This window comes from Rhineura floridana, chromosome 2 (genome assembly GCF_030035675.1).
Source record: "Rhineura floridana isolate rRhiFlo1 chromosome 2, rRhiFlo1.hap2, whole genome shotgun sequence".
NCBI lineage: Eukaryota > Metazoa > Chordata > Lepidosauria > Squamata > Rhineuridae > Rhineura > Rhineura floridana.
Window position 1 is genome coordinate 139,937,320 of NC_084481.1, and position 19,408 is coordinate 139,956,727.

The 19,408-nt window shown below is 42.3% G+C and overlaps 1 long non-coding RNA gene across 1 annotated transcript in view; it reads right to left on the reverse strand.

The window, feature by feature from the left end:
• The window catches only part of LOC133377171 (uncharacterized), a 319,888-nt gene that overhangs the window by 112,685 nt on the left and 187,795 nt on the right, over positions 1-19,408 (reverse strand). The window lies entirely within an intron of this gene.

Consider the following 19,408-nt stretch of genomic DNA (forward strand, 5'->3'; position numbering starts at 1 on the left):
GGGGCATTACTCAGCATTCAATTTGCTGATATACTTGTCGGTCAGGATCAGAACTCTGTGAGCCTTCACTGAATGTTATATCTGTCTTCACTCTTCAACCAGCATTATACAGGTTAAAATACCAGATAATCTGAAACTGTGAATGTTTGGACAGGCAAACAGGTCTCAGGAGTATCATGATGTGTTTTTTGTTGTGGTCAATAGTCTTTGTTGTTGTTGCTTTAAATATTAAAATATTTTCTGTATATAATCTATTGTTTTTTGTCTTTATTCTTACCTTCATCAGAAAAGTGTTTGCTTAACATTATGTCTGCCAGAGGCAAACTGTTGAAATGTTTGTATCACTCTTGGTTTAGCTCTCTTTTATTTAGATTGAAATCAATGGTGACAGCAGCTATAGAGCACATATACACTATCTCAGAGCATTTTCTTGAGGTTAGGTCACAAGGGACAGATGAACCAGTGACCTCACTTAATGTGGTTCGTGTGTGGGTATGAAGTCTCAAATGTAAGCAAAACAGAGGAATTCATTGCTGATCTACAATAAGTAAAAAATGCTAATGATCCAGACCATGGAAACCTCTGCTTGCTTGCATCACTGCTTGCTTGCATCACTGCATTTTCAGTGAGTCATTTTCAGTCAGTCACTCCGGGCTGACCATGGAGGCTCAGGTTTCATCGGTATGCTGGGCAGCTTGGGGTCAATTGCGTCTCATCCAAAGGCTGCAACCCTACCTTCCTGTCCACCAGCTCCCACTCATAGTACATGCTCTGGTCACCTCTCGTTTAGACTACTGCAATGCGCTCTACGTGGGGTTACCCTTGAAAACAGTCCGGAAATTACAACTGGTACAAAACACGGCGGCTCGTTTACTTACGAATAGCCGCCGTTATGATCATATTACCCCAGTGTTATACAATCTTCACTGGCTTCCAGTTATTTTCCGGGCTCAATTCAAGGTGTTGGTATTAACCTTTAAATCCCTATATGGTTTCGGCCCAGTATACCTGAAGGAGCGCCTCCAACGTCATAAAGTGTGCCGCCCTACAATATCTGCCACTCAGGGCCTTCTCTCGGTTCCACCGACTAAAGTGGCTAGGTTGGTGAGGACTCGAGAGAGGGCTTTTTCTGTGGCAGCCCCCACGATTTGGAACTCCCTCCCAATGGATCTTCGACATGCCCCTTCCCTAGATATATTTCGCCGGGGGCTGAAAACTTGGCTTTTCCATCAGGCCTTTACGACCTTTGAGACTTCCAAGGTGAACTAGTTCTAGAACTGTAATATGAACAATCTACTAAATACTGTAATTTTTACATTGTACTGTACTGGCTATATTGTTTATTGTATTTTATCATGTTTTATTGTACGCCGCCTAGAGTGGCCACTGGCTAGATAGGCGGCCTATAAATTAAAGTTTATTATTATTATTATTTTATATGTCAATAGGGAATGAAACCAAGTTTGTGAATGACCAGACACTGTGATCAAAGGAGCTAGCTGTGACTGCTGAAATGTGATTTATTAGTAAAGGATAGAGAGAATGCAAATAAACTGATTATAAAGTGGAGTATGCAACAGAGAAATTTCCGAAGTAAAATTTAAAGTGATGTTCAGATGATTATAATTATAATTGAGAACACATAGATGAATAAAACTGGCATGATTACCAACTTCACTATGGTTAACATTTTAAGCCCAGATCCACCCACATCCTTGACTTACCAGCCCCCTATAAGACAAGTATTAAGTGCTAAAGCTAAGAGTACAATGCTCAAATGGCTGATTAGACATTTCTGAGGCAAGGGTTAAATTCAAGATCACATGCAAGGAATATTAATTGAGGCTCAATTAATCTGAAAAGGTTCTCTTCTATTGTAAATACATTCTTTCCTTTCAAACATTTTGGTTGTATGCACTGTATCAACTCACTTTTTTTTTGCCTTTGCATCAATTTCATTTTTTTCTACTCACTTCCTCCATCAATAACCACACTGCTTTGTGTTTACAATGGTGGGGGTGGAGGTGATGACTTCAGTCTGTAAGATGCAAAGCATGCTTAACTTTCATTTATCTCACTAGATACAGTAGGGCCACGCTTCTCAGCACCCTGCTTTTCAGCGTTCTGCTAATACGGCGCCAGCAGGGGCAATCAGCTGGAGGGGGGGCTGGAGCTCCCCGCACTCCAGGTCATTGGGTCAGAGGAGGGGAAGATCAGCTGTAGCGCGCTACAGCTGATCTTCTCTTGTAGTGCGATCAGACTCCCCTGCTCAAGCTGATCACGCCAGAGGAGGGGAAGATCAGCTGTAGCACGCTACAGCTGATCTTCTCCTCCTCAGGGGCGCCAAGACTCCAGCTGATCGCGCCGGAGGAGAGGAAGATCAGCTGTAGTGTGCTACAGCTGATCTTTTCCTCTTCTGGTGTGATCAGACTCCCACTGGATCAGCGGGTTAGGTTCCAGACCCCCGCGCTACAGCTGATCCGCTTTTCAGCGGTTTTCGCTTTCCAGCGGGGGTCTGGAGCCTAACCTGCCATATGAGTGGGGCCCTACTGTAATGGAAATACTCGACTAAGAGGAGCAGCAAATAGACCCTAGGAATCTGGAATCATCACCAATCACATATGTTTAAAGTATGTGATTTTTCCATTACCACTTTGATGTCATTTGTACTAGGTAAAAATCTGTGGGAACAAAGTAAAGCTGTAGCAACATTACCAAGCATTTAGCACCTCAAATACTATAAACATTATAAGCACTGTAAAGCTGTAAGAGGTCAGCTGGATAACTTTTTTATTTATGACTTTTCTTCATTATTTTTAAAGATAAAGATTATAATGGATATTTTAAAATAAAGAACATTTGCCAAAAGATAGGAACTGCTACAAAACGAAATAAAAATATTCAAAGTAAAACCTGTGATGCTGTGTTGCATAATACACTGCCACTACTCAGAATGTGAATGTTTGAGCTCTCAGCAAAGCTGTGAGATCAAGGTTTTGAGCAATGTTGTTCTTCATGGATAGGCAGTAAACACAGGTAAAGGCAAAGGAATGGTGTGAGGCCCAGCCTTAAGAGAATCCTTCCTGAGTAGTGGAGAAGGCCAGTAGCAGACCACAACCAGAAGACCTGTGAGACTGAGCCCCAAGAAGCCAAAAAAGGCAGCCAGATGTGGTTTGGAATTTGGAGGAAGGACTTAGGAGAAGAACAACATGAATCTCCAGAGTTTGATGTTTGTGTCTCAGACACATGGGGAAATTGTCCAACAGAAGTTAACTAAAAGGGCAAGGATTCCATAGTCCTACATTAGGAGATTAAATTTTGTTGTTGTTATGTGCCTTCAAGTCAATTACTTATGGCGACCCTATGAATCAGTGACCTCCAGTAGCATCTGTCGTGAACCACCCTGTTCAGATCTTGTAAGTTCAGGTCTGTGGCTTCCTTTATGGAATCAATCCATGTTGAGCCCTGGGTTGACGGACCCAGCCTCCTTCCCAAGGAAGGAGGGGGAAGGCATGAGTTTCAGAAGCACATGTTACCAAATTCTTCCAAGCTACACAGCAAGTGGATTGGACTGTGAAAGACCAACCCAAATTGTGTTTGCATTTTGACAACTTTGTAGGGCAGTACAATATCTCAGAGAGGAGTTTAGGTCTCCTGCTCCCCTGCATTCACTATAGCTGCCCAATTTCCCTGCTTTTTAAAGTTTGGTAGAAATATCTGTGGGCTATAGGTACATTCTTAAACCGCAAGGTTTTTTGCCTATTAGTGAATTTGTTCTAACACCCAATTATTTGTCTTTTTCGCAGTCCATGGTATGCGCAAAGCTCTCCTCCAACAGCACATTTCAAATGAGTTCATTTTTCTCTTATCTGCTTTTTTCACTATCCAACTTTCACATCCATACATAGAAATCAGGAATACCATGGTCTAAATGATCCTGACTTTAGTGTTCAGTGATACATCTTTGCATTTGAGAACCTTTTCTAGTTCTCTCATAGCTGCCCTCCCCAGTCCTAGCCTTCTTCTGGTTTCCTGACTATTGTCTCCATTTTGGTTAATGACTGTGCCAAGGTATTGATAGTCCTTAACAAGTTCAATGTCCTCATTAACTTTAAAGTTACATAAATCTTTTCTTGTTATTACTTTAGACTTTTTGATGTTCAGCTGTAGTCCTGCTTTTGTGCTTTCCTCTGTAACTTGCATCAGCATTTACTTCAAATCATTACTGGTTTTTGCTAAGAGTATGGTATCGTCTGCATATCTTAAATTATTGATATTTCCCCTTCCAATTTTCACACCTCCTTCATCTTGGTCTAATCCCTCTTTCCATATGATATGTTCAGCGTATAAGATTAAACAAATAGGATGATAAGATACACCCCTGTCTCACACCCTTTCCAATGGGGAACCAATCGGTTTCTCCATATTCTCTCCTTGCAGTAGGAGATTAAATATGTAGGAGCATTTAGGCACAACCTCTATAGTCTTGTTGGCAGCAATGAAGAAACCAAGTGTTCCTATTCCTACAGAATAGGAAAGGGAGTAAAAGGAAACTCCTATTCATTGACACCCAACAATGTGAAGATTTCACTGTCTGGGATTTCCCACACCAGGTGAAACTGGGCACATACAATCTATTTTACAAAAAGTTTTTTACAAAAGAAATTTAGCTCATCCCTTTGCTTCTTTACTTAGAAAAAAGCTAATCACATCTGGCATCAGTTAGGTGGGATGTAAGACATGCCACTCTGGGCCCCTCCAGACTGGTTGTTTTTTGCAGATATATTCTGTAACATGTCATTGATGCAACAGTAGTGTAGTTAGTGGTAGATTTATTTGGACCGTCCATCTATCATTTTGCTTTATTAGTTGTTCAGCAATGCTCCTCCAGTTTCCCACATTATTGCCATCTGGAACAGAGCTTGGCCACTGGATTGGGCTGATGGGAGTTGTAGTTCAAAAAAGTAACTTTTCCAAGCTCTGATCTGGAGGGGCACTCTTGTGTTATAGTAGAACAAAAGCAGGACAAAAACCCCCACCCAGAATATCGATGGTATGAAAAGTTACAGGAAGATACGGAACAGGCATCAGTTGGAAACGAAGAATATGTGTGCCCTGAAACCTGAAGGTGCAAACAGTACAGAAAGCAGGATCACATAAAACCACCCTGCTATCATCATGACCACAAATCATCATGAATGCACAGTCAAAAGAATGACTGGAGAGTCTCTCTGTCTCAGACTCATCCCCCATCTGCAATATGGAAATAATACTGACTTTCTTTTACAGGTTTATAAGAATTCCTGGTGATATATGCCCTATGAGGAGAGACTGAAAGAACTGAGCATGTTTAGACTTGAGAAGACTGAGGGGAGATATGATAGCACTCTTCAAGTACTTGAAAGGTTGCCACACAGAGGAGGGCCGGGATCTCTTCTCCATCATCCCAGAGTGCAGGACACAGAATAATGGGCTCAAGTTACAGGAAGCCAGATTTCGACTGAACATCAGGAAAAACTTCCTAATCATTAGAGCACTATGACAATGAAACCAATTACGTAGAGAGGTGGTGGGCTCTCCAACCCTGAAGGCATTCAAGAGACAGCTGGTGAGCCACTTGTCCGGTATGCTTTAAGTTGGATCCCTGGATTGAGCAGGGGTTGGATTTAATGGCCTTACAGACCCCTTCCAACTCTACTATTTTATGATTCTGTTATTCTATGTGAAGCACTCCAAAGTGTTATATAAATGCTAAAGGATTATTATTATTAAGTATTATGTAATCTTCAGGCAGCTTGAAAATAGGACAAATCTGTTACCCACAGAACTTGCAACTAATGTAAAAGATACCTACTTTGGGATGCACAGGATAGTTTTTACTAGTCTGCCTATTATTTGATTCTTAGACTGGCTGTTTGTCCAGGTTATAAAAACTGGAAATTATAAAATCCAGCTTCACTGCTCCCGTTATCTTCCTTCAGCTAAGCCATGTATATTAAGACAGCAGCTAGGGAATTCCAAGAGGGTGCCTAGTTGATGAACAACCGTTTTATCACCAGAAGCAGGACGTAAAAGGAGAGGCACAGTGCAGAACTTAAGAAGGCAGCTTTGCTTTGACTTTCACTTGGAAGAGAGCTACAGCCATGTCACTCTTGATTTCCGACTCTTGGGGCATTAAGTAGGAAGGGCAGCAGAGAGAGCAAGGGAGGGAAAGGCTGGCACAAGGGCCGCTGTCCTGTGGAGCTGGAGCTCAGTTGGTGAAATTTGCTCCTGGCAGGCCCAAGGAGGGAGAGAGAGAGAATGGGCAAAGGATATAAATTGCTGAGCCTGAGGGGACAGCAGTTATGGAAAAGGATAACTGTAGAGGATGGACAGGATCTCTTTGCAGAGTTTGCAGCTCTGTTTTGCTTCCCTTTGCATGCCTTTGGAGGATAACAACTTCTGACACTGGAAGTTCCCTGCAGCTACAATATGTCCATTTGCCCTCTGACACAAGGACAGCTTGATTTCCCTGCAGTGCTCAGAAGGTGATTGCCCACCAAGCAAAAGGTGGGGGGCTAAAAGAACACATTTCAAATAAAATCAGGGAGGCAGAGAAGGTGTCTGCAGTGGGGGCCATTCTACAAGCTTCTAATCAAATTCAAATGAAGGACAGAGGTATATGCATTTTTCTGACTATGACAACTTAACCATCCAGATTCTCACAATAGTCAATGAGCTTATTCTAAGGATGTTTTACTCCACTTGCCCCACAAATCTGTCCATGATACTAAGGACTGTAACAAGCGAGTTTCCTTTTCCCCTTAATTAGTGGTCTTGTATTGTTATGTATATATTTCCTTTTTAGTTGGCTGTATTTTAAACTTTATTTCAAAATAAAGTTATGTTTTTAAAAAGGTTTTGCTTTATTTCTGTTAAAGAAAGATATGTTGCAGATCTCACTTTGAATTAAATGAATACAATCTGGATACATTGGGGGGGGGGGCTGATTTTGTAAATAGGCCTTCAGGTAAAGAAGTACATATCTATCTCTGGGATAAATACAGAGAAGATATGACCTGATTATTTTTGGTGCCTGAAATAATTGGTCCCTCAATTAATTAGCATGCAGTTTAATCATACTCAACTGATATGTAAGTGAACAAAGTAGCTCATAACATATCATTTGGAAAACCTTACAGGTGGCATCCCATGCTAGTACTACTCAGAGTAGACCCAATGAAAATAAACATGTCTAACCTAGTTTTAACAATTTCAGTGGGTCTACTCTGAGTAAGCCTTAGTTAGATTCAACCCTTTGAATAAGCTACTTTATGGAGGACTGGTGGTGTGTCCTACCAAATAATTTGTGAAAGACTATTTAGAAGTCATTTTACATACATGGATAGATAGGTATAGATAGATATTGTACAGCATATCAGTCTAAAAATAAAAACACAAGAATCAGTGCACACTAAAAACGTACTTTCACCTGCACAGCAAACATTATTTTGCTATCAATTGGCAGTTAATCAAGTACAGATTCAGTGAACTGACCTGATTCTCACCTCGCAGACTAATGTGCAGATTGGAACTTAGTTGTCCATTTGGAAACTGGATGGAATGGACTTCGGGGAGAACAAATGCAAAAGTGGCATAAAACAGAAAAAGTCCAGTTTGTGAATACTTAATGAAATTACCTATACATCTAACAGCCACAGTTTAGGGTTCAGATGAAATGTTAAACTGTGGTTAATGGAAAACGTAAGCAAAAGTTTAAAGCTCTTCCTCCTAAATGTGTAATTTCTGCAGGCTTGATTTATTACATTTGGATTGAAGAGGAAGAAGAGAGAGGGGCTTCTCAGTATTTTTAAAAAATGGAATAAAAGTTGGCCAGGATTGTTTTCATTATAAATAACGTCAAGTATGCAGCTGTAATGGCTGATGAGCATTAACAGCTGCAACAACTGCAAGTATTAGACAATCTGTACTGAGGGATTTCTTCAACAAAAAGAACAATTCTATATTTAAAAATTAATCATCATTAGTCTGTACCATGTTTAAATTATAGTGCCTAATTTTCTGACGAGTTAACAGAATCCTCAAAATATGATCCTATTAGGGCACTCCAATTATTTCTCTACCCCAGTATTTCCTGATAGGTTTCAGTTTTGGCCCCATGATGTCCACATTAGTGTGAACTATCTGCAGTAGGGAAAGCCTATGCATAAGCAGCTGCTCATGCATACATAGGCTTCCATGCAAGCAGAACCCTGTGGGGAAGAGCCAACAATGTATCTAATGCCAGGGGCATCCTTGTAATCACACAGTGCCCCTTCCATGTGATTAATGGATGAAGGAGGCTACTGTCTTTCATGGATCTGCATAGGCTTTTTGACCTTATTATCTGATGTGGCTACAGGTGTTGTATGAAATAAGACAGGTGGTCATGTGTGCCATCTTGCTGCTTCAGAGGTATCAGTCAGGGCTAACGCCTACAACCCTAGGGCCACTCAAATGTGGACTAAGACTTACCTCCTCATCAACCAATTCATATACAAAAAAACCCTTTCGTCCTTTATATCCCTACTTTTCTAAGTCTGAGCAGCATCACTTTTGGTATAATCCTTCCCCCATCTTTCAACTCACAGGGGTCCAGCAGCTTCCCCTTGACACACTAGTTACAAAGCATACTATCACCACATTCCAGGGCCTTACTTTCCAATGACTCAACTTAGAGAACATACCCTTTTTCCATAGTGCTCTCACAGCTATGGCTTGGTAGTTTTATAATGATATTGTGGGATCTGGGAGTTGCCGCTGGGGCAGATTAAGGCAACCTCCACAAAACAACTGTTTTGTATGGAATACATTTACAAGTATTGTCTTTTCTTAGGTAAAGTGTACTCTCCATTATACCCTACCCTGGCATGGGTAATTTTTTTATATCTAAGTTATTAACTTTTGTGTCCTTTCCAAATTTGGGGAGAAAAGTCAAAGGTTTGGGCTATATAATATATGCCTCCCCACCCACCCCTTTTTTTACAGCTGAGATTTAAATGAGGTAAACAACCAGATAACAGAATAGAAATTACTGTATATCATTAAAGCAAAATGATCTGTTCTAAGTTTTGAAACGTCATAATTTTAAAATGTTTTGAAATGTCTTCCCTTGCTTCCCCAGCATACGCAAATAAATAAACAAGCAAACAAACAAATAAATATTTACACAAGTATGCAAATAAATACATAAGAACCCTAGAAGGTCCTGCTGGATCAGGCAATGGCCCATCTAGTCCAGCATCCTGTTCTCACAGCAGTCATCCATTTGCCCATGGGAGGCCTGCAAGCAGGACCTGAGTGCAAGAGCTCTTTTCTCTTTCCAGCAACTGGTATTCAGAATCATACTGCGTCTGATTGTGGAGGCAGAGCATAGCCATCATGGTTAGTAGCCTTTGATAGCCTTATTCTCCATGAATTTTGTCTAATCCTCGTTTAAAGTCCTCCAAGTTGGTGGCCATCACTGCCTTCTCTGTGAATTCCATAGCTTAACTATGTGCTATGTGAAAAACTCATTTCTTTTGTCTGTCCTGAATCTTCCAGCATCCTTCACTGGATGTCCACAAGTTCTAGTATTACGAGAGAGGGAGAAAATGTGTGCATTGAAGCCGAGCAGGAGGACAGCACACCTCCAGGCCTGATAGGGTTATAAATCTTGGAATCCTATGCAAATACTAACACTCAGGGGTACAGTCATCCAGCGACTCGGGGGGTCTTAGAACCCTTACTTTTTTGGGAGCAGGGTCCCTATGTTTCCAGCATGCTATGAGCCAATTAGCATGAAAGGGGAGTATGTTAGCCACTGAGAAGAGTTTTCTAACATGCTTCGTTATCCTTTCCTGCCGATTGGAGCCAATCAGAGTGAAAGGAAGTGAGTCAGACACTGAGAAGACTCTTCTTAGTAGCTAACACTCTTCCCTTTTATGCTGATTGGCTCCTAGGTACGCTGTTGTGGGAGAAGGCATTAACAAGGATCTAATTCTCAACCCAGCAGCAAAAAGGGGGGGATGGGAGGGGGCGAGGCTGTAACTATCATGAAGGGACCCTGCACTTCTGAATTTGCCACTTCACTACTGCTAACACTACTGTCCCAAGTAATATCTGGCCCCACTCATGTTGCTGGCCACACCCTGGACCTTGTTTTCTGTGTGGAGGGGGATTATGGTGATCTTGGTATGGAGGAACTTTCTGTAGTTCCGTTGTCATGGACAGACCACTACCTGGTTGGGTTTAGACTCACTGGGACTCAGAACCTCTGCAGGGGTGGGGGACCGATTAGGATGGTCCGCCCCAGGAGGCTGATGGATCCGGATGGTTTCCTGATGGCTCTTGGGGATTTTCCTGTCATCTCGGCAGGTGATTCCGTCGAAGCTCTGGTTGACCTCTGGAATGGGGAAATGGCCAGGGTGGTGGACACGATCGCTCCTGAGCGTCCCCTCTCACAAAGTGGAGCCAGCCCAGCCCCCTGGTTTACCAAGGAGCTGGCGGTGATTAAACGAATGAGACGGAGACTAGAGCGACGTTGGCGGAAGACTCGGAGCAAGTCTGATCGAACACGGGCTAGAGCCTATTTGAAGGCCTACTCCGTGGCAGTACGGGCAGCAAAGAAAGCATTATTTTCTGCCACTATTGTGTCTGCAGGGAGCCGTCCAGCGGAGCTGTTTCAAGTGGTCAGAGGTCTTTTACATCTTGGCCCCCGTAGGGATAATATAGACCATTCAACAGACCCCTGCCAAGAATTTGCACGGCACTTTGCAGATAAAATCACTCAGATTCATTCCGACTTGGATGCTATAGTTGATACAGTCTCAGTGGATAAACTTTGGCTCCTGCCTGTCCAATAATAAGGGATTCTTTTCAATTTGTACAGCCTGAGGATGTGGACAGGATCCTTGGAGAGGTGAGAGCCACCACATGTCTTCTAGACCCCTGCCCTTCCGGGCTCATTAAATGTGCCAGAGAGGGACTGGCTGAGTGGGTGAAGGGAGTGATCAATGCCTCCTTACAACAAGGCAGAGTTCCAGTGTGCCTAAAGGAGGCAGTTGTAAGGCCTTTGTTGAAAAAGCCCTCCCTGGATCCTTCCATAATGGATAATTATCGGCCAGTGTCCAATATCCCATTTTTGGGCAAGGTAATAGAGCATGTGGTGGCCTCCCAGCTCCAGGGATTCCTGGATGAAACGGAGTATCTAGATCCATTTCAGTCTGGTTTCAGGCCTGGTTATGGGACGGAGACGGCTTTGGTAGCCTTGGTGGACGACCTACGCAGAGAACTGGACAGGGGGAGTGTGTCCCTGTTGGTTCTGCTGGACCTCTCAGCGGCTTTCGATACCATCAACCATGGTATCCTTCTGGGCCGCCTTGCTGGGATGGGACTTGGGGGCACTGTTTTACAGTGGCTCCGTTCCTTTCTGGAGGGACGAACCCAGAAAGTGGTGCTGGGGGATTCCTGTTCGACTCCTTGGTCGTTGGCCTATGGGGTCCCTCAGGGTTCAGTTTTGTCCCCCATGTTATTTAACATTTACATGAAACCGCTGGGAGAGGTCGTCCGGGGGTTTGGGGTTCGGTGCCATCAGTATGCTGATCACACCCAACTCTACTTCTCCTTTCCACCTAACTCCAAGGAAGCTGTCTTGGTTTTAAACCGGTGTCTGTCATCAGTGGTGGACTGGATGAGGGTGAACAAATTGAAGCTTAATCCAGACAAGACAGAGGTGCTCCTGGTCAGTCGAAAGGCAAATCAGGGAATAGGGATTCAGCCTGTGCTGGATGGGGTTACACTCCCCCTGAAGACGCAGGTTCGCAGTTTGGGTGTGCTCCTGGACTCAGCTTTAAATTTGTAGGCCCAGGTTTCTGCAGTGGCCAGGAGTGCTTTTGCACAATTAAGATTAGTGCGCCAACTGCGCCCGTTCAGTCTGATCTGGCCACGGTGACACATGCCTTAGTTACATCCCGCTTAGATTACTGTAACATGCTCTACATGGGGCTGCCTCTGAAGACTGTTCGGAAACTTCAGTTGGTGCAACGTGCTGCAGCCAGAATGTTAACTGGGGCTGGTTACAGGGACCATACGACTCCCCTGTTACAAAAGCTCCACTGGTTGCCACTCTGTTTCCGGACACAATTCAAAGTGCTGGTGATGACCTATAAAGCCCTATATGGCTTAGGTCCAGGCTATCTGTCAGACCGTATCTCCCTATATGAGCCTGCCCGGGCCCTGAGATCCTCAGGAGAGGCCCTTCTCTCAATACCTACGTCCTCACAAGCACGACTAGTGGGGACGCGAGATAGGGCCTTTTCGGTGGCTGCCCCGAGGCTTTGGAACTCCCTTCCTAGGGAAGCAAGAATGGCCCCCTCCTTGCAGTCCTTCCATCGGCAAGCAAAGACTTTTTTATTTCAACAAGCCTTTGGAACTGAAAGCTGTTAAGGACAGGTCTTGAAGGATGCTGCATTGCTGTTGCCTAACTGTATTATTTTAAACTGAGTTTGAATTATTTTAACTGTATGTATGAATGGTTTTAATACTGTAAATTGTTTAATTTGATTTTAATCTAGACTTTTGTACGTTTTTAATTATATGTGTGCTTTTATCTGGAAGCCGCCATGAGTTCCAGTTTTGGAAAAAGGGCGGGGTAAAAATAATGATAATAATATATATATATATATATATTAATAGAAAAGTAACACTAATACTCTCCTCTCTCCCACCATGTACACACTAATGGGCCTAATAAACTCAGAAGCTCATGGAGGTAGCTCCACTCCATATATTTCATATTGTGTTCTGTATGTTGACATAAGACCAATAAGTCAGCATACTATTATTTACCATTAAGATACCACTTGAATACTTTTTAAAGTATAGTGCAGCAATGATTTCATGTTAAAGATCTGTATGATTGATGCCCACCCATGCTTACAGGGTTTTAAAAGTTACAGTAATACCAGGGAATGGAAATGCGACTCCCAGACACTACTGTAATGTTTAAAAGTACCTAACTATTTTGTACAAGAAGTTGGATTGCCTGAAAATATTGATAATGAGTAAGAAAAAATATTTACTGTTGTTAGCCAACATTTGTGGTGCCTGAAGTAAATCCCACTGTGTTCAATGACTGCAGTCCCATGGACACTAAATTCTAAGCTCCATTGAACATGATGGGAAATGCTACTGAGTAAACGTGCATAGGACTCCACTGGCAGTCAGTAATGGTCACCAGACATGGTGGTCAGAGTGGTGAAGTGAGCATAACTAAAATGACTTATTATTCCCAACTGTTTAAGAGTCAGATGATTTTGGTTCACCAAATAATCAAAAATGCAAATTTCTAGGTCGACAAGTGACAACAGCAAGTCACAATCTGCACTTGTAGCAGCTTGAGCTGACTGTATGCTATGAACAAAGCACAAATGTCCACTTTCCTAGCAACTAATTATGGAAAGGAGCAACAAACCTTAGAGGGGAAAAACTAATTTTAGGAAGGGGGCAAATTACCTGCATAGCATCCCTTTTCACCTATGCGATCTCAAGTAGTATTTCTATTTGAGGTAGCAAAGCATTTTCCCAAAATATTTTCATGTTTCTAAAGACAGGGAGATTCCTGTGAAGAAGCACCCAGAAAATTATGGCATCAACATTGTGTACAGTTGCTTTCTATGGTTGGTTTTATGTTACCTTTTGAAAGTTCAAAACAGAAAAAAAGAGCTCTAGGAGATGAGTACATGAGGGCATGTTATCATTACCATGAAACCAATCTTTTATGGCTTTTGAATAATCCAGTCTTATTATAAATTCAAACTGGCATCTTAAAGGTTACATTAAACATGCATCAATCTTGAAATAAAAAAGGAAAGAAAGCACAGCAAATATTTCTTCATACAGAGGATAGAACTAGAAAGAGAAACATGTCTCAAAAGATGCCCAAATGAGGAAATGCTTTATTGTAAAGATGCCTGGCACATTTTGGCATGATTGCCTTTATCAAGGGCTTATTTACTTTTATTATTTAAATTAAAATTAAGACATGTATATCTTGATTTTTAGCCAAAAGGCTCCCTAAGAGGCTATAAGAAATAATAATAAAATAATTGCTATACCACACATACAAAAACCTTTTGGAAACTTTTGTATGTGTGGTTTAGCAATTATTATTATACAGCCATGAGAGTGGCTGTATACTATAGCCAGCGTGGATTTTTCACATTCTGCAATGTTAAATTGAGAATACCCCCCAAGCCATTCTGATGCTTCCCATAAGCTCATTTCAAAACAAAACCTTACAAAACTTATAGTCCTGAACTCAGAAACGCTTGCTTAACAACCCTCTCAATTTTCATGGCGATACACAAAACAGTCACAGAGAATAGAGAGTTCAAAGTGTAAAAAGAGATTTAAAAAACCCAGAGACCTTTTGGACTATTTTCTCTCAGAGTTCCCATAATCTGTTGAAATTCATTAAAAATCAGCCATATTCACAGAGTATCTGTAATCCTAATACTGACCTTGCCTCATACTCTGACCTTCATCGTCTGCAGTTAAAAAGTTAAAAAAATGCCTGGCTGATTTTTAATCAATTTAAGAAATTTTGGCTGGAACCCAATTATAACGTCGGTCATGCTCAGTAAGGACCAACCGGCAGTGTTCTAAAAGCCTCACAGCTGCTTGGCTTGCCTAATCAGGGGGCCACACCCATACCAGACTTTGATTTCACTTGAGATAGTCATGGCTTCCCTCAGAGAATCCTGGGAAGTGTAGTTTCTGAAGGGTGCTGAAAGGAGACTCCTGTTCCACTGAGAGAGCTCCAGTGGCCAGACTGGTTTAACAGTCAGCCACTCTGATTGAAGGACTGTGAGGGGAACAGGGCGTCTCCTAGCAACTCTCAGCACCCTTCACTAACTACACTTCCCAGGATTCTTTGAGAGAAACCATGACTGTCCAAAGTGAACTAAAGGCCTGGTGTGGATGTGGCCAGGGACAGTTTTGGTTTAAATTTGGGTGGGAGGCTACATGTGCCCGCTGTACAATAAAAAGGTGGGGGAAACGCTGAAAAGTAATGATACTATTCACAACATTTTCCTTTAGGAAAGGAAAGGGGCTTCCCTTCTGCCCAATGCCCATCCACCCAATCTCCTCCCCTCCCCATTCCCCACCCCTCCCTGCCCCTGCCGCCGGTCACTGTTGGACTACGACCTGGGAGATCAGGCTACAAATCCCCACACACCCATGAAGGTGACCTTGGGCCAGTCACTGCCTCTCAGCCTCAGAGGAAGGCAATGGCAAAACCACCTCTGAATACCATTTACCATGAAAACCCTATTCAAAGGGTCACCATAAGTCCGGTCGACTTGAAGGCAGCCCATTTCCATTTTCAAACATGATTGCACAGAAATAAATCCCACTGAACTCAAAAAGTATGCAAATGATCAAACCCACCCTCCCTTCTACTCCCTTCTATCCCCTCCCTCTTGCCCCTTCCCTCCCCCTTCCTTTGCCCCTCCCTCCCCATCCCCATCCACTTCCAATCCCCTCCTTCCCCTTCCCCCTCCCCTTCCTCCTCCCCCTGGTCAGTTTTACCTATCTTAAGCATGATTGCATGGAAGTAAATACCATTGAACTATATAACCATGCAAACCTGCCCTCCCCTCCCCTTTCCTTTGCCCCCCTCCAATATGCTCCTTCCCACTCCCACTCCCCCATGGTCAGTTTTTCCTATCCCAACCATGCCTGCATAGGAGTAAATCCAACTGGACTAAATAAGTGTACAAATGATCAGACCTACTTTCCCCCTCCTTCCCCTCTCCTCTCCTCTCCCTTTTCCCTCCTCTTGATTCTTCCTCCTCCACTGCCCACTCCAGCCCTCCCTCCCTCTTCCCGGTCAGTTTTATCTATCCTAAGCCTGATTGCATGGGAGTAAATCGCACTGAACTCAGTAACATGCAAATGATCAAACCCGTCCTTTTCCTCCCCTCCCCCTCATGCCTGCTCCCCTCCCAGTCCTCCCCTCTGCCTTTCCTCCCCTCCCTCCTTCTCCTCCTCCCCTCCCCATCCCCTGTGGTCAGTTTCACCTATCCTAAGCATGATTGCAGGGCAGTAAATCCCACTGAACTCAATAAGCATGAAATGATCAATCCATTCTTAGCAAACTTGGACAGGATCCCATTTCTTACCTCCCAGATTAAAAAGCAGGGAAATTCACTAATAGGCAAAAAACATGGCGGTTTAAGAATGTACCTATAGCCCACAGATATTTCTATCAAACTTTAAAAAGCAGGGAAATTGGGCAGCTATAGTGAATGCACCAGGGGAGCAGGAGACCTGACCTCATCTCTGAGAGATTGGACTGCCCTACAAATTTGTCAAAATGCAAACACAATTTGGGTTGGTCTTTCACAGTCCAATCTACTTGCTATGTAGCTTGGAAGAATTTGGTAACATGTGCCTCTGAGCATATGGTGAGTGGTAGCAACACCTGGAATCAGCCCAAATAATAGAAAGAAGACATTTGCTATGCTGATCTTGTTCTGGCAGGGAGGAAGCAACATTATTAAGACAGTTGATATAGTTCAGACGGTCACTTTAAATATGTCTGATTTCCTTTGCAATTTTAGTGAAGTTTCCTATCGGAAATCATGTTCTTTTGTTTCTATTTCTGTGAATATGTGAAGTACAGCAACACTTTGCAAAATTTACACTAACAAAAACTCCAAACATAATTGTGGAATAATGGCACTGACTATTCTGCAGAATATTCTCCAATGGACCTTAGGAGTGTCTCAATTTGAACAAGATAAAGCAGTGAGAAATGAAATGTATTCTAGCAAAATTCTAGGTGTGCTCTATGTTTTTAATTGACCATGCCCACCTTGCCTTAAATAAAGTGGTTTAAACATAGCAGGCTGAAAACATGCATCCTCTTTTTTCCAACAGCTAGAGTCATTGCTTAAGTAGCAACATATTGTAATCAGTCTGATTTTACATCAAACTGCAGTTTCAGATCCAACTGTTAATGCACCCGAAATAGAACATAACCTCCAATTTGAAACACAAAAGGCTGCCTTCACCATCATATGACACTGACCGATGAAAAGGCTTTGAAATTAATAAAAATAAATTTGACACAGATTTCTAGGATGAATAATGACGGAAATAAAATGTTCTAGTTTCAATTATCTGTAGAAACATTAGTAACACGGGAAAGAAGCAAAGTAAGAAGATCACCAACAAACATACAAAAATATAATTCTCCATCTTTGGAGATGGCAGGTGTTGCCACCACTCACCATATGCTCAGAGGCACGTTACCCAATTCTTCCAAGATACACACAGCAAGTGGATTGGACTGTGAAAGACCAACCCAAATTGTGTTTGCATTCTGACAAATTTGTAGGGCAATCCAATCTCTCAGAGATGAGGTCAGGTCTCCTACTCCCCTGGTGCATTCACTATAGCTGCCCAATTTCCCTGCTTTTTAAAGTTTGATAGAAATATCTGTGGGCTATAGGTACGTTCTTAAACCGCAAGGGTTTTTGCCTATTAGTGGATTTCTTACACATAAGCCCTTGATGAAGGCAATTGTGCCAATATGCGTCAGGCATATCTACAATAAAACATATCCTCATTTGGGTATCTTTGATATTTGTTTCCTCTTTCTTGTTTTATACTTTTTGATATTTCCGGGGTGTGTGTGTGTGTGTGTGTCTGATTCATACAGAGAACAGCAGAACCTAGACAAAATATATAGCCCTACACTGCAGGGTATGTCATGCTTAGAGATAAGGCACTCTGTTTTGCCCTCCAGTTCAGTACTATATTCCCACCATTCAGTACTTAAGGTTTAAAATCTCATACCGAATAAAAGAAAAGTGAATTTATGTTACTGGTATTGGCAACAGTACAGTTTCCAGAGATTCTCAACCTTGGCCTCTTTTGTCTCTGGTGGATGGAGTGGAAAGAAAAGATGCTACATAAAGTGTATCATTTTTCTTCTACTGGATTTTGTTATGAGGGAGGGAAGGGAATTATAGGAGGTGCTGGTTCCAGGGGTATGCATTCATTGGTATCTCTGCAAACCAGGTGGCATGGTGAATCACTTGTGCTGGTTGTGTTTAGAACAACTAGGGTGGGTAAATCTATCTGTCAAGAATGTGTCAAGAACACCTGGTTTGCTAAGGTTTGCTAATAAAGATGGTTCTGTGGCAGGGAATTGTGGGGGAGAAAACTTGCCTGAATTAGGGCCTCTAGAAGACCGTGAGACTGTCAGTTCCCACAGATGAATCTAATTAAATAGGCAGTTACTGAGAACACCTGCTTATTCAGCTGAGGCTTGAACCTCAAGGCCACAGGCCTGGGATAGTTGGAGAAGCACACAACTGTTAGGTATGAAAGTTCTGGAAGATTTCTTCATCAGGGAGCCCTCTGATTGGCTAATTAATTCCTGGGTGTTGCCAGGCTTTTCCCCAATAAAAGTAGAGCTAAGATTTTGTTCTTTGTTCCCCAAAGTTCCTTAGTGTTACCTGATGTTGGGGTTCCATCTTCCTATTGCTATCCAGGCTATACATCTCTGGAGAGGATGTGGAACTGTGACGTTATTCTGTCTGTCTTCCTACTACGTGTGGGTACAGAATAGGTTAGCCAAATTTGTTATATTTGTCCTGTGATTGAACTCTGCATTTTTTGGATTTTACCTAACTTTCTGGGTGTTTGGTTTAAGAAACTATTTTTGCTGCTATATTTTTTGCACTTACAATTTTATTTTAATAAAGACTACCTTTTGTTTACCAGTGTATGTTCATTCCAGGGAGATTTTGGCTCTGAATCCAGCATCATACAAACTACTGTATAACTGAGTATTTTGTCTTAAGTTTCCAAGACAAGGAGTGCACTTTTGACTCTTGTATTTTGGAATCCTTAGTAGGTCTATTTCTGGCACTCTGGGTTTCCCTTTGGCCCAGAGTGGGTGACCAGGTTTAAGAGGTGGTGGCAGTCTACCTACCTTACAGGGTTGGCATTGGTTTAACTCAGGCCTGATAATGGAGGCACAGATTGTGCCTGGCTGGGACCAACTGCCCTGGGTTTGGGAGCTGACCTACCAGCAGAGTTCTTTACACTATCAATTTTGGTTTTCTCAGTTTCTTATTTTTCCAGTCTTAAGTACCCTTCACGTTTCTGCATCAGTTTGTAAGTATTTCCTTAAAAAAAAAATCCTCATGAAAATTTGTCTATTTTAGTGCAAATTTCTTATAATATATACTTTTTTGTATGCTGTTTTATTTATTTAAAATATTTCTATCCTGCCCATCTACCCCATAATGGGGCACTCAGGGCAGCTCACAGTGCAATCATACACATTAAATAAAAACACAACAAAACA